The sequence below is a fragment of the Gobius niger genome (genome assembly GCF_951799975.1).
Source record: "Gobius niger genome assembly, chromosome: 16".
Lineage (NCBI taxonomy): Eukaryota > Metazoa > Chordata > Actinopteri > Gobiiformes > Gobiidae > Gobius > Gobius niger.
Window position 1 is genome coordinate 17,063,292 of NC_136867.1, and position 17,068 is coordinate 17,080,359.

The following is a 17,068-nucleotide window of genomic DNA, read 5'->3' on the forward strand; positions in this document are numbered from 1 at the left end:
ATAGCGTGTGTAGCATTTGGGCACGTCAGACCTAATGATGATCTGCACTTGTTATTCATACAAGCCATTTCAGCGGGAAGTCAGTAAAGCAGAGGCACTAAAAAGGATTTCTGCTGCTACTGATGAATGCACAAAGAAAAAAAAAGATAACGGTATAGGAGAAATGCTATAGATCTGAAGAGAGGGAGCGTGCCAGACTGAAGGAGGGATAGATTGATGGTCCAGGGCTGACAATAAGATTTAAAATTCTGGTGTAGAAGAGGACAATGCAACCCAGATATGAAGACATTGTGTTAACCAGTTGTAGACACAATCCGAGAGCAGTGGAAAAGTACATTGTACCTTGAATAGCGTGATGTGCATTGCATTTTTCTTTTCTTTTTATCTTGGTAGTGGAGGGTTACCCTACCATGACTAAAGCACTGTTGTAGTTAAGTCCCCTCTATGATTCCTTCTACTTTTTTACTTCTTTTTCCCTTAGCGTTTATTTGTCTGTGTTAAAGGTCCCAATTTCCCAATGCTTCACAGGGATGACTATACTCTATAAAAAGGCTTTATAAATAGATCCACGACACACATTCCCATATGTCTGCTTTTATAAAACACTGAAGGAGAAATACATTTTCTTCTAATTTTAAAATTAAAATTAAGGTCCAGCGCCTTTAAAAAAAACTAAAAGTAACTTGTTTCCCTGAATAAATCCTTTTCATAGTTCCTCTGGGGGTAATACAAGTGTTAATGGGATGATTAGGGGGACTTTTATCTCCCCCTGGTGTCTCTGGCCAGAAAACCACCCTTGAAACTTTCCCTGCACCGGGTCGGAGTCGCAATACACACTAATGGAATCACGAAGAAGAAGCTAACAGGCTAACGGGCAAAGCTAACTGTGGGCTAGAGCCACTTTAGCAGTGTTTACAGACAAAAAAATATCTCCATTGTGTAATTGGATGTACAATATCTCTCTCTCCATTTGTCTTTTCTGTCACCGTAGCCTCTTCTCTCTCTCTCTTCTCTTTGTCTCTCTCTCCTAAAAACATGTACAATAGGCCAGGATGAATGATGTGTGTGAGTGAATGTATGGTGGTGGTCAGAGGGTCCGTTGGCGCAGATGTGTGTAGTCGCGAAAGCACTTCTGACAGTCTCCCCCAGGGGAAACTGAAGCTACAAAACGTAGCTTTCCACCACCGAGTATGGAGTGAATGTACAACTGTAAAGCGCTTTGTGACCATGTCTGTGAAAGGCGCTATATAAATAAAGATCTTCTTCTTCTTCTTCTTCTTCTTCTTCTTCTTCTTCTTCTTCTTCTCCATCTCTCACTCACTCTCTCTCTCTCTCTCTCTCTCTCTCTCTCTCTCTCTCTTCTCTCACTCTCTCTCTCTCTCTCTCTCTCTGCCCCTCTCTCTCTCTCTCTCTCTCCACCTCACTCTCTCTATCTCTTCTCTCTCTCTCTTCTCTCTCTCTTCTCTCTCTCTCTCCACCTCACTCTCTCTATCTCTTCTCTCTCTCTTCTCTCTCTCTCTTCTCTCTCTCTCTCTTTCTCTCTCTGCCCCTCTCTCTCTCTCTCTCTCCACCTCACTCTCTCTATCTCTTCTCTCTCTCTCTTCTCTCTCTCTCTTCTCTCTCTCTCTCTTTCTCTCTCTGCCCCTCTCTCTCTCTCTCTCTCTCCACCTCACTCTCTCTCTCTCTCTCTCTCTCTCTCTTCTCTCTCTCTCTCTCTCTTTCTCTCTCTGCCCCTCTCTCTCTCTCTCTCCACCTCACTCTCTCTATCTCTTCTCTCTCTCTCTTCTCTCTCTCTCTTCTCTCTCTCTCTCCACCTCACTCTCTCTCTCTCTTCTCTCTCTCTCTCTTCTCTCTCTCTCTTCTCTCTCTCTCTCTTTCTCTCTCTGCCCCTCTCTCTTCTCTCTCTCTCTTCTCTCTCTCTCTCTTCTCTTTCTCTCTCCTCCTTCTCTCTCTCCCGTCTCTCTCTCTCTCTCTCTCCATCTCTCACTCTCTCTCTCTCTCTCTCTCTCTCTCTCTCTTCTCTCTCTCTCTCTCTCTCTCTCTCTTCTCTTTCTCTCTCCTCCTTCTCTCTCTCCCGTCTCTCTCTCTCTCTCTCCATCTCTCACTCTCTCTCTCTCTCTCTCTCTCTCTCTCTCTCTCTCTCTTCTCTCTCTCTCTCCTCCTTCTCTCTCTCTCTCTCTATCTCTCTCTCTCTCACTCCCCTCTCTCTCTCTCTCTCTCTCCCTCTCTCCCTCCGTCACTTGAAGCCACTTAAATGAGGTTTCCATGGCAACTAAAGGTCTCGGCTCTGATCCAGTCCAACCTTCCATCCTTTACGTCTCCCAACAAATGATCCCCCTCATCATGTAAAAAGCTGAAGAGAAAGAGACCGGCAAAGCTGACCCCGGATCTGCCGCCTGTTGCTAATGACTGAAGCCGGGTCGAATTACCGAAGTGTTATGTAACTATAATTGCGGTCCATAAATAGACATTCACCTTTAGTTTGATGCCGCTGCCTCTTCGTTTCAAGTCTCACGGTGCCCAACGCTAATGGGCACCGACAGAGGCAGAGTAAATAAAAGGCGCTGTCAAGATGATATTAATCAAGGAGAAGTAGATAAAACAACTTTGTAACACGAATAAAGTTTGTTTCCAAAGAAAGTACTTATTGCAAAACCTTCTATCGATAATGCTGCAACATAAATGAGTAAAATAGCCTGCTCTTCATTGATTATGCTCCTTATGTAACTAAGAATGTCCAAGCGTTCATTTAACCAGGCAAGGGACAATTGAAGAGACTGCAATAGGGCTCAAATGCTTTATTTTGTTGATTATTTTACTTTTTGTGATGCGTCTTTTCCCCCACAGACAGACGGCGATGAGTGAGGGTTTCAAAGCAGCATTTGGTGGAGCTGCAGAACTGAGCAGAAGCTACGGAAAAGAGACGGAGAGAGAGAGAGAAGGAGAAAAAGAGAGTGAGCATGAACGAGAGAGAGAGTGAGAAAGAAGGGGGGGATGCTGTAATTGCTGTCACAGATGCGATGGGAGTGGAAACCAGACTAACAGCCCAGTTTTTTAATGCGAAAGCGCTTCATCCCCTCTTCAAACCCAGCGGAGACTGAAACACCGACATGAAAGGTCTGATTTAACAAATTCATAAAAAGTGCGCGCCGGGTAATTTGGGCTTTTATTTGGGAACATTTTCGACTCATCTGTTGCCGAAAATAACGGCATCATCTTTGCAATCACTATTTTTATTTCCCGTCCACTTTAGGCGTCTGTAAAGCGCTGATGAATAAAGCGCAGATATTATTGACGCTCTATATTCGACTGAAGTCTGAAAGCAACAGAATGGCGTAATAAGCATCAAAATAAATTCATGTGATGGTATATAAGATTCTCCCTCAACTTAAGCGCTGAAATTCTGTCTATTTTCAAGGTTAAGTCCGTCTCTTACTGTGCTGGGGCTGAGTCTCATTATTAAGGAACAGATTTGCAACGCACTTTGATGTGAGCATTAGAGGTGTCGAGGTTCGGGGCTGAAATAGTTCAAACAGTCGGGGAATATGAAAAAAATGTGTTCTGACAAAGTCCCCCTTTAAAGTCTCCTCCATCATATCTTCACTGTGCACGGCGGGCCATAAGGGAACATGTTTAACACATGTTTAACGTACATAACATGATTCATTTGTCCCTCTTATCCTATGCACATTGATTGGATTGTCATTTGGGATAAACACTTCGGGGGCATTTAGCAAGTGTTTGCTCATGTGCAAAATGAGCAGCACATGCAAAGGAGTCATTCATATCAGATTTGGAGTCCTAAAAGTGCAGGTGATGCTCTTTTCTAGCTTGCACTCACTACCTGTCTTTGAGTGCAGAGCTGCTCAGAACGGGTTGGTTGATGGACATGGGCTTTACAAATGTGGAGGACGGTTTTGTGTTCCCTCTACGATGCAGATCAAAGAAGACGAAGAAGAGCTTCATTTATATAGCGCCTTCCACGGACGTAATCACAAAGCGCTTTACATGAGCTTGACATTCACTCCATGCTCGGTGGTGTTCAGTTTCCCCTGGGGGAGGCTGGCAGAAGGGTCCCTCTGATGACCAGCATGCATTCTCACACACACATCATTCATCCTGGCCTATCGTACATGTTTTTAGTGGTATTGGAAACCGGAGTACCCGGAGGAAGCCTAACAAGGACACGGGGAGAACATACAAACTCTACACAGAAAGGCCCCAGGACATGCATGGAACACCTCCTGAGAGAGGCGACAAGGAGGCATCCGGAACAGATGCTGATCTTGTCCTTTCTGTCCTTACCCAAACCCAAGCCTCATTTGAACGCTAAGAATGTGTGTAATTTCAGTGTGAGTAAAAAGTTGCCTTTATTACAGTGTCAGGGCCCCAAATCTGATATGTAAATAAGACAAGGCTTCATGAATAAAAAATGCATAAATGACTCTCTGGGCCCCCATGGTCTGTTTTTGATACGGGAACAACATTGGCACATGGTTTAAAGTTCGAAAAAGCGATTTTTTGCACGACGCGTCACCTTTACCGTAATTGTCAACACTTTTGCACAGTGTTACATAATTGCACAATGCCGCTCATGTAGATTCTTTATAGTTCAAAAGAAGGGAATCCAAGCCACCGAACCCTTTAATTAGTCCTGTCCTAAGCCTCGCGGAGCTTTGACAATCAGAGGAACAAGATCCTGGTGCCTTTATCTCTGCACTGCGTTCAAAGACCTGGATCTGGTCCTGGATACTTGGATTCCCTCCGGACCCAAATCTCGGTACAGAGAAAAGAGACGGAATATTACATTTGATCTTCAAGAAGCAGCTTGTTAACGCTACACACAGAATATATAGGGCATTAGGCGGTACACAAGACTTCTGTGCTGGGAAATGAGCATACATTGTTTTGATACGGTTTGTCCAATGATAAAGTAAAGCCAAAGAACTGAGCTTAGTTTAAAGAGATTTATAGCAATGTAACAGAGCTGTTCCAGGATATTGTCTTTAAAGTGTCCTGAGCGATGAAGCAGCGGCCGGTCGGCTGTGAAGAGTGTAAAGCCTGTCCGGATCATGCTCTGTTATTGTGCCGTGCCTGCTCTGTGTCTTATCTCTGATCTGTCAGTCTGTGATCTGCGCTCACATCTGCACTTCCTGCTTTTATCTCCCCTCACCGACCGGAGCTTTTCGCTGCGAGACTCCTACGATCGATCCTCAACGTCCAAGGCAGCGCAATCCCATCAACACTCAGCCGCCGCCGCCGCCGCTGCCGCCGCCGCCGCCGCTGCCGCCGCGCCGCCTCTCCCCCCCCCTTCTACTTGTCTCCTCTCCTTTCCACACCTGGACAAGCCTCATCAAACCTGCTAACAGGGGGCACTCAGAGCTCACACTGAAGCTGGAGATTCAGAGGGAGCTACTGTGTCTATTGTTTTCCAAAGATGTGCTTATTTCAAAGTGATAAATAATGCAGATGCCTCGCACAAATAACTGTAATGGAGAAGTCTGTGTTCAATGTTTACTAAGATGTATAATAATTTGAAAATAAAAAACACATTTGTTGAATAAACTGCAATTGAATCAATCAGAATCAGAGTTTCTATTGTTGGAATCGTCATAATGTTGTTAAAACCACACCTGGAGTTGTGTTTTGTTCATACATTTGAATAACTGCATTTTGCCTTTTGTCTCCAGAGATAACACTTCCACGGAGTTTTCCTCTCTCAATTTCAGCCCTCATTTTGCTGTCACCTTGGGAATATAGCTGTTATTAGATTATGATTTGACCTTTAAAAAATGTTTTTAAAAAAGCGTCAAAAATGTAGCAAAAATATGACAAAAATGTGACAAAAAAGTGACAAAAATGTAACAAAATGTGACGAAAAAGCAACATAAAATGCAATGAAAATATGACAAAAAAAGCGACAATAATGTGACAAAAACTTAATTAAAAAGAGGAAAAAATGTAGCAAAAATCTGATTAAAAGGCAACAAATATGTGACGTAAAAGTGACAAAAATGTGAAAAAAACTTGACAAAAAAAGCGACAAAAAATGTGACAAAACATGACGACAAAACGACCATGTGACAAAATCGAGGAAAGAGCTTAGGCCTTAGCTTTGAAATGAGGCGTTATTTTTTATTATTTTTTATTCCTTTATTTAACCAGGTAAAAAAACTCATTGAGATTTACAATCTCTTTTACAAGAGTGACCTGCAGCATAGGCTGTGAGCACTCAAGTCCAGAAGCTTTTAGATTTGGGTAAAGCTGAACTAGAGAAAATGTGCTCGGCTAGTAGAGGGTCCTGACCCCCAAGGAGAAGTTATTGTACATGTTTTAAAGGGGAAGAATAGAGTAACCCAATCCAGGATCGAACACAGGAACTGCTGCATCACTGTTCCACCACTTTGCTGTGTTTTGTGTTCCATTATGTAAGTAAATGTGTGTATTGATTGATTATTGATTGATTATTTTGTGAAGTAAATTTCGATTGATTATTTTGTGAAGTAAATTTCTCAGCATCATCTGCCTTAATTCCATCTCTAACTCATACGGCTCGTTTCCTTGCTCACTTTTTCCATCCTCCCTTTCTTTCCCTGCTTCCCTGTGTCCTTGTCCCCGTCCCGTTTCTGGATCTCATATGAAATCTAACATGACAGTTGGCAGGGCTGTGGTGGAGCGGCCGGTGTACCTCCTGGAGTCTACAGCCTTAAAATGACACGCTCCCATCTCGGTCGTCATTGGTCTGAAGAGTATGAAGGTTATAAAAGTTTTAGCCCTCCTAAAATACACTCTGATCCCAAAATAACTCGTTCAGAAGCGAGGAAGAGCCCGAGCCCTGGCTTCTTCATTTCCATACACATTTTATGAATAAAGCAGCGGGGGCTGGGAATGCCAGGGGAACCACTGATATTGTTATAAAAATTGAGAAAATATTATGTCAGGGAAAAAAAGTTGTTTGTTATGAGTAAACTTGTAAAGTGACAGGTGATAGGATGCATCTTTAAAGTGATGTTAATAGGACCCAAGTAGCAATGCACCTATCAAGCAAAGTAAAACAGCTACAGCATCGACCCCATTTCAAAAGGAGTTGGTAGAAGTGATCAAACTATTCACAAGACTCACATCTTTAACTCCAAAACTGGATTCATCAAACTATTATGATCAGTTGGTTCAGAAACACTATGTGCCCAAAGAATGAGATCAGCTGACGACCTGATACATCGTTTTTCACACATGGACTGGCCATCACAGAGTCCAGATCTTAACTCCATTGAGAATTTTTGGGATGTGCTGGAGGAGGCTTTTGCACAGTGGTCACAGTCTCCCATCATCGATACAAGATTTGGTGAAACATGTATGTGACTCTGGAGCTTATTATTGAAACAATGCCACAGTGAATGTGCTGAAAGCTGTCGCGGGACACTGAAGTGGGGGTCACAAGAGGATTTTGAGACAATATCTTTTACATTTCTGAAATTGAATTTGACATTTTAGTGAAATTAAAGCAATGCTAAGTAGTAATAAGTAATGATTGGGGGGGTCTTTCATCTCCTCTCTGGCCAGAAAACCACGCTGGCAACTTGACTGCCACCGGGTCGGAGCACCAATACACACTAATGGAATCATGAAGAAGAAGCTAACCTGCTAACGGGGAAAGCTAATTGGAGCGCCACTTAAACAGCATTTACAGCCAAGTTTGAGTGATTTTTTTTTTAATCTCCATTGTGTAATTGGATGTACAATATCCCTCTCTCCCTTTGTCTTTTCTGTCAGCGTAGTATTTACTCTCACGGACAATTAATAAGTAAAAAAACGCAACATGCTACGATACCTGCAGTGGCGCTTGTAGCCTCTAGGGGCACGAGTTACTTAGTACTGCTTTAAGCCAAATATCAAAAATGCACCATCCAAACTAAGATCATGAAACCTTGCACCTTTAATGATAATAATAACATTTTACAGAGGGGGGGGGGGGGGGGGGGGTCCTGAATTGCTGCTTGAGTCACAGCCTGAAAAGTTTGGGAACCACACCTGTAATCAAAGCTAAAGGCGGTTCAACTAAATATTAGAGCATGTGACCTGTATGTGTGTGTCGACTTTATATCTGGTCAGGCATATAAATCCAATTGTCCATTTACCACGTGAACGTAAACCTCCCGTGTTTGCATAATCTGTTGAAGTCTCTGTGGCTTTATGTAAGGATACTTTTGAACTCTTGACATGTCTCTCCCTGTGCCGTCAGTCCACAGCTGTGAACCCCTCAATCCGACGCACAATTAACACTCCCGACAGAAATAGGCCAACGTCTGTGAAGAGGGACGTCAGCGCCTCGGCAAAAGCCTTAAATAATAAATACACAATGTGTGGTGCCAGGAAATTATAACGAATTAGCATAAGAAGAAATTAAAAGTGAAGGAAAGAGGAGACACACGGGAGGATACAAACACAAGAAAGGCTCAAAATAGAATGGATTCAACTGCACTAATCCCCAACAATAACCAGTTTCCTTTAGCCTTAACTTTCATTCACTGGTATACACTCCATGCTTTTTAACAGACCCGCTCGGATTCAATTTATTTTGTATTGTATTAGATATGAAGGATGTGTTACTTCTCAAAGACACCGTCATGAAGGTCTGAAGTCGTGAGTCTAAATCGGAATGTGTTTATTGGCACCGCAGAGGATGGGCTCCAAAAATAGCGGATTAAGCGCTGACTTTGAAGGGCACACAATATAATGAGAAGTCTTCATAATGATCTATCCCCAATTATCTCCTGCATATTTATGAACGAACAGCCGCCGCACAAGGACTCGCTGCCAACATGACTTGACTTACGCTCCTTCATGAGTCTTGCAAATACTAAACCTGGGCCCGACGACCCATAATGCTTCATAACGCTTCACTGTGTAAACTAAGGTAACATCTGGCCCATTGAAGTGCATGGCGTTTTGAACAAAGGGTAAAAGATATAAACACAGACTCCACAAGTGACAGCAAACCCACCGGGACTAACGGAAAATCTCTTTCACTGAAGAGAAGGCAACTGCTTCAAATAGAGAAGAGACTTTTGACAACGCGTTTCTTTAAAAGAAAGAGAATTAACTACTTTTAACTTAATGGATTTTTGTTGAATTTTCTGAAAAATAACATGAGGCGTTAAACAACAACGAGGTATCCATGCTGTCCGATCCACTCAACTCATCATCTAAAACGCATTACTGTGTTGTTGAATAAACGTATATGGAAAAAGAGAAGCTGAACAACAACAGAGTAATAAGTAAATACCTCTCCAGAATCAGGGATTATAGCTGCACAAAGAGCTGCTTCCTCCTCTGAGTGAGGCCCTTCTGCCTCAAGGACTGTTGGGAATACAGTCAAATATATGCCCAGGACTGTAATATGAAGCTCAAGTTTGTCCAGAGGGGAAAAAGTGTTTGAATCAAGACTACCTTTTACTTGTTGGAAGAGATTTTGGAAAAGTGTAACAGTGTATTTGTAAAAATATGTACAATAGGTTCCCCTCAAGGGCAGGGACTCCCCTGAAAAAGATCCTGAAATGTCGACTTTCCACATGGGGCAAAACACTACTCTTGTCTTTTTGAATGTCAGTGTGAGTGATGGCGGTCCGATAGGTGATACAGGAATCGCTGAATATTTCTATATTTATCATATTAAAGTCATCATCCCATATCATGCATATTTGTTATATTCCTCCAAGTTTTCAAACTTTACTTAATGTGTGTGTGTATGAAAAAAAGTACTTCATTTTGTTGAACAGTGGGAATGATCAATATTTTAAATAAAAAGTAAGTGTAAGTAAGTGCTTTATTTTTCATTGTACAAGCATATAACGAAATTGTGTTTAGTTGTTTGTCCTGAGCCTCTGCGACTGATATAATAATAATAATAATAATAATAATAATAATAATAATAATAATAATAATAATAATAATAATAATAATAATAATAATAATAATAATAATAATAATAATAATAATAATAATGCATTAGTGTTAAATAGCGCTTTTCCAGACGCTCAAGGTTGCTTTTCAATTTCCTGCATTATTCACTCCATACTTGGTGGTGGTAAGCTAGTATTGTAGCCACATCTGCCTAAATGGGCTCCCATCCAAGTATCGACCTGGCCGTACCCTGCTTAACTTCTGAGATCTGATGGGGTCGGGCAGAGCATAAAAGATTATACAAGTCTTGCTTTTGTTTTTGGAAATGCTATTAGAAGGAAAAACAAATGTTTCAGTGCAGAACTGCTCAGGTCCAGGGATGGATAAAAGGCTTTAAAAATGCAGATTTCCTATTTTACATGTTCTATCTATTACTTCACAGAATCAATACAGATCGGAGATGTTCAGCAGCAAGAAACACAACCAGTTTTGACAGGATTAGGAATATAGCCAAACAGTTTTTTAAAACCTCATAAAAGCGAGTTTGGCTTTATATGACCCCTTTAAAGTTCTCAAACCAAAATAGGAAAATAGAAGCTGTCTACATGGAATAAAACACAAATGCATTCTTTTGACAATATAGAGATACCTGCTCCCTGTGCCGCTCAGCTCGAGCTGTAGCCAGACTCAGCTGAGTCAATGAAAGGACCATCTGATGCTCCGGTTAAATATAGACCCCGCTGCAATAAATTACTTCTTTTTATCATTATTCAAAATCATCTCAGAGCTCCTGCCGCCCCTGTATAACCCCACCCTGCATCACTCCCGCTTAAGTTAATTTAGCTCTGAAACACAAATCAAGCGAATTTTCGTGAAACGGCTGATACATGGATGTAGAGCTGCTGGCCCAACAGGAAAAATGATGAGGAAGGAAGGAGGAAAGGGAGGTGGGAGGTGAGGGAGTCCAGGAGATACAGCGAGGAAGCACTGATGCATTCTGGCGCATTTTCTGCTGCAGCACCGGGGGAATAATGTGAGGAGATATGTGTGCTCCCCTAAAGGAGGTCCCCGGAGGAGGCACAAGAGCAGCCCGGGACACGAGAAGAGGCACAGACTGAGAGGCAGGTCACAGAGACAGAGGAGGAGAGAGGAATCCCCAGCGCAAGGACACGGGAGCATCAACAGTTATGTGAAGGAGAAGAAAGATGGAAGCTCAATCTGCAGATGAACCAATGTACTGCATGTGATAGAAGCAGAAAACAATAGAAAGCATTAAATTCTGTCCCTCCTGAGGTTGGTTGACTCCAGGTTCTTGGCCTGGGGTCAGACTAACGCAGGTCTACGTCTGACGGGAGAGGAATGTGATGGATCAGAGAAGGCAGCCAAAGAAAAGACTAAATGAGGGTTTCATTGTAAAAGATGATATTGGTTTTGACTTTCCTTTAACTTAACAAACTTTGCCCAACTTTACTTCAACAAAACTTGGGGGGAAGTGTAGACATTCCATGAAAGTCTAAAAATATGTCAGATGTTCCGGAAATAGTGGTTTATAAAACCATCTGTGGGACAAACGGGTCTGGTTTAGTGGTGTTTAGACTTGGTGTTCAGATTCAGTCTGTTGAAATCTACTTGCTTGATATTCACTGAGACACACGGATTCTACTGCTGATGTACTGAAGCTGTATTTATTCTCAGGATGCTTTACCTGCAGTAAACTGGTTAAAAATCACTGTAAGAAAATGCTATAGGAGACACAAATATTGGCATATGAGGCGAAATATAAACTACATAAGCATAAATGTTGATAAAATACATTTTCTGTATAACGGTGCTATAACAAACGACACAGATTTCAAATAAACGTCTGCCTTTGAATGTACACATATTCTACTGTGGCGTTAACTTTATACAACATCAAATATTCATGAAAGACTGCCGCAATAATAAGGGCCACTTCCTCCAATCCAATGGGCTGACACACCGCTCCTTACCGGACGCACTGCCCCCTCCAGGCAGGGGCTGCTAATGCGCCTAACAATTCAACACTGACGCAAACCAGACCAAAGGCATCACATCTCCTGAAGCATCGACGGCAATGTAACAAAACACTTTTAAAACAATACCATAAAAAGTTGACTTGTCAGCACCCCTGCCTCCTCCCCTCAGCCCCGGTACCTCTCCACAGAACCCCGTATTGATTTCAGCTCCAAATGCTGCTGTGCTGGGCAGCTCCTCTCGCCTCACTGCACCAGGGATGGGGAGCGAGAGCCCCTTTATCACACTATGCAGATGGTGGTGGGGGCACCGGGGCGGGACGGGGCGAAGGGCACCTCCAGAGGCACCGGAGACTGCCCTGGGACGGAAATGAGAGCGGTGCGGCGACCCAGACCAGGAACCAATCATCCAGATGTCAGAAAGAAACTACAGCTGCGCTCTTATAAAGGGCATACATCTTGCTTTATTCAGGCTTTTACAACTACCAGCTACTGGAGACACCTTAGTCTTGTTTGGGAGCATACCTTAAAATAACGCATGTGCCTTACCGAGCGCATTTTCTCCAGTTTGGTTTTACCCAAATCTAAAAGCTTCTCAACTGGAGCTTACACCCTATCGGCCAGTGAAACGCCGCATTTGAAAGCTAAGACCTTGAAAAACCTGCAGGAGCTGGGATTCAAACCCCCACCTTCTGATCATGAGACGACACGGTAGAAGCTTCTAGATTTGGGAAAGCCAAATTGAAGAAAAGTGTGCTTGGTTCAGGTGGGGGTTAAGAGGTTTAAGATAAATGCTGTGTGTAACTTTATGTGTTGAACTAATAATTTCTTACTGCTATATTCTGCATCAGTTATGTATTGTTATAACAACTACAACAACTACTGCTAGGGCTGCTCAATTATTGAAAAAATAATAATCACGATTATTTTAGTCATAATTGAACGATTATTTGTTGCCTTTAAAAAAAAAAAAGCCTGTCTTTATTTTATCTATTTATTAAGCAATAAGCTATGCTGAATATTTTCTGTTTACTGAACAGTCAAAAAAGTACGTATGATTTCAAGTATGCCTCGATTGAGGAGAGGTCTCTGTTTCAAACCTGCCCCCTGCTGGCCAGCCCTCACACCTGCGCAAGTAAACTGAGCAGCGCGGCCTGATGACATCATCACACAGCGCTGTTTGTTTTTCTGTCTGGCAAAAGCATGAGCCATGGCACCCGAAATGCGAAGGGACAATAATCCCAACGGCATGAAATGATGCAAGTTTGCTTTGCTTTGTGTAAAAGGATGAACGTCCTCATCATCAACCAAACATTAACTAAAGCTACTACTATTTTTTTTATTCTTCTTTTTGGAATGCATTCTGCTGAAGGGCTGTGTTGTCTGTCTAGTCAAGACTAATGTGCTGTATTTTGTGTTGTTTTGTAATCCTGGCCTAGTCTGTCAAATGTATTGTAATTGTTGAAATTGCTACATATTGTTTGTTTGTCTTTGTCTGTCTTTTTGAATAACAAAATATATATTTTTTTTATAATGTTATTTTTGTAATCGTTTAGTGAAATAATCAAAATCGAATTTCAATGAATTGCACTGCCCTAACTACTACTACTTTACATGGATAAGGAGTGTGACTGAAATATTGACAACGATATATTGTACCTTTTTCTTTTTTATCTCAATAAAAATCCATTTATAGTCACAATTACACACACGGAAACCATTTGCATGTTATAACAAAATGTGCTTCTTGTGTGTTGAATTACTTAAAATGATAAATCACTTTCATTAATATTCTTTTGGGTGACTGCCAGCTCATTCAAATTTACTCATTATTCTTGTGCTGCTGTTTACACCACTGTCTCAGGCACAACATCACTGTGTGTTGTATAAAGCACTGTTTCCCGACAAAAGGGTACTTACGTTAAAGTACAAAATCAACCGTCGCTTTAATTACGATATGATTATAAAGTAACAGATGTGAAATGACACTTTTTCCTGACATTACAGGTTTCGCATTTCGTCTTAAACTGTAAATAATACGAGAAGTGTCCCGTCGCTGGAGATGAAAAGTCGCTCACCGTCTGCCGTTCCTATTTCTGATCCTTCTGAAGCAGCATCAATGACTTCAACTGTCTAACTCACCAACGCCGTGGGCTAATTAAAGACACAGATCTATGCCTCTCCGCGCTCAAGTTTCGGCACGGCCATCATCACAAACAAGTAGTTTCTAGTTTCTCTCCTCTCCGCCGTATAGAGGTAACTGTCAATGTTTTATAGATATTTCTGAGGGAATTCACGAGTGGTTGTGCCAATAGACAAGTAAACTGCAAGTTGGGAAATATTTCAAAAGATTTGGCTCGACATCAATCAAGGCAGCGCGGACGAGACAGGAGGGTTTTCAGCTTTGGAAGAAGAAGACGGCTGGGGAGATACTTGAGAGAATCAGGCATAAATCTAAATCAGCTGTGGTATAATTTTCAAGAAACATTAGCTTTAAACCGTGGCTTAAAAAAGGCGCTACACAAATAAGCCTCCATTCTATTCCACGCCGTTTGCAGCAATCCTGCCTACTTTGTTTCTGCTTTCACTGCAGAAGTCTTTCAATCTGTGCTTCCTGGATTATTCTGCGTAATACATAGAATCTAAAAGTTTCCTCCGCATTTTTACAGCCCACAAAGGACTCTCAAGATGCAATTATCACAGAGCCATTGACGTGTTTGCATGCTGTTGGGTAACAATGGAGGCTCATATGTTGTTTTCAGCATGTTTGATTCCCTCTGCTGCCTAGGGATGAGTTATTGAAATATGTTCTTACCTTAACTTAGACGAGTTGATGCGTAACTGTCTGGTCTTTGTGCGTGCGCTCATTCACGAAAATGTCGTTAGCATTTAGCCTCTCCTAGCATAGGTATAGCTCCAAACTGGGGTGAAGCTAGAAGCTACCAAGCTTTTCCATGTTTTCCCTTTTTAAATACAGTTACGTGAAAAGTTACACGATCCAAGTATAGTTACACAAAATTAAACATATACATTATCAAAGCTAGGATAAAAAGGGGTACAATTTTGTGAGGCGTAATAATATTAGGAGCACTTCAACTTTACTGCACTGACGTCAAAGTGCTCCTAAGGTACTATGATGACCGTGTCTCGAGAGGAAGAGATTGTAGCCTATGCTGGTCCTGCTGTGGCACGGAACAGCACTCGCTCAGCCGTAATCGTGACCAAAACAAAAGCACATGTTCACCTGCCACTCCCCCACAATCGCTCTCCCTCTCCCCTTCCCGGCCACGGAGTCCGCTTGGAGGAAAAATCCTGTTGTGGGCTGCATAACACCACCATTAGCCATGGGTGTTTCTCCACCCCAAGTATTTCCTACTTTAATGCACCATGTCTAGGAGCTGCAAGATCTCATAGTGCGCTCCTAGCCACTATAGTCTTGAAGATCAGGCCCTTTGTATGCAAAATATCAATGCTGAAGTGCCCCAAAGCAGGTTTATTTGCCAAAGTTATGCATAATATGTCCACTTTAAAGCCATTTATAATTTGACATCTTGAAACTCCCTCCAATTGGTTTGGACTCCCAAATCAAATTAGTTCAGACAAGACGGAATTCCTTGAGGTTGTGATGGAATTAACTTCTTACAGGTTAATTTGAAAAGTAAGTCCTTTTCTGCTACAGAGATAGTTTTTTCCCAGCAGTGCGAGGCAGAAAACTTCAGCCACAGTGTGTGCAGATACAAAGTCAAGAAGCATAAAGAGGGTCTGGTCATGAAGGCATCCGGCTTGAAATGTCCATGCAAATATAGATTTTTTTCCCCCCTCTTCTAACTTTATTGTCGTTCAACGTTACAGCCTCCAGTTAAAATAGAATTGTGAGTTTTTGTCCTCATCCAATTTAGCCGCGGGCCAATCCACCACAGTAATATCCTGCCAAAACTGTCACAACTTTTGGTCTAACTTAAAAATACGACGCCGCGTTTGATTTACACGCCGACTCTCCAGCACTGGTCGCATTGTGTTATAAATAAGCCTAATTGCATTGCCTTGTCTGAGAGCATGGGGGCGCTGTATTTATGGCCACTCACACCGAGGCCTGAGTTATGCAGCGTCTTTTGGTTTGTGTACAGTGGTGTGAACAGCGGCTGAAGTGAAATTGTTGCGGGAAGTTGGGGAGATAAGAGTTTGAGAGGCATGAATCTCCTCCGTGTCCTCAGATGCTCCGGCCCGAGGGGGGGAACCGCTGCTTGTCTCCATTACGAAAGCAATTTGATACCAGGGAAATGTTTGAGCATATTGTGTATTGAAATATGTATTGCATTTCTCTTATGCATTGCGCTTTTCCTTCCCAGGGTCACAGCTATAAATAATCTGCCTTTTTTTGTTGTTGCCAGACACCTCCTGAGCCTTTCTTTCTTTCTCCCTTCCATTATCTTGAGGTTTAAATGTCACAACCACATTTCCTCCACCTCAGCCTCTCCATCTCCCTCGCTTCAAAACCAGCAGTGTCTTGGTTTTAGAGCTTTCTACCACGTCACAATATCGTTCCCTCAACGAAAACATACATTCGCGCATGTATGGAAAAAGGAAGCTCTCTGTCAACTTACCACAGCGTCTCTCCCCTGCATCACAGAGCAGCGAGAGGACAAAACATCCACCTGAGCTTTGCTTCTATACAGCGATGTCCGACAGTAAAACACAACAACAAGCCAGGAGCAACAATGGCGTTTGTTTTGATGTTGAACACAAAGTGACAGAGGTGATCTGCAACATTTACCAAGATAATGCAAGAAAATTATCACAAAATACATGTAATAAAGCATTATATTGCCACTTTAAAAATGTATAATCCCTGTCTCTGTTTCAGAACTCAGTGTGATCTCATCTTTATAGCTTCTAACTGTTAACTGTTGACGTATAAGCTCAAACAGCTCAACTATTTACAACTAAATTCAACAAGACACATTGAAATTGCATTACTGTGATCATTGCATAATAATTTGAAGAAAAAAAAAAAAAAGAGTGTCCCAAATACAAAAACAACATTCTGTGTCCTGAATTGGAGCTGCTCCGATGTTTGCTGCGTGGCTGCGAGACGGTAAGGTAAACCTTGTGGGTCTATTCCAGGACGTGGTCTGAAACAGGAGGGTCAGCAGGAGTAGAGCAGCAAGACA

The 17,068-nt window shown here is 42.1% G+C and overlaps 1 protein-coding gene across 1 annotated transcript in view; it reads right to left on the reverse strand.

The window, feature by feature from the left end:
- slc8a3 (solute carrier family 8 member 3) overlaps nt 1–17,068 on the reverse strand; it is a 118,753-nt gene that overhangs the window by 85,595 nt on the left and 16,090 nt on the right. The gene's annotated exons all lie outside the window — the stretch shown is intronic.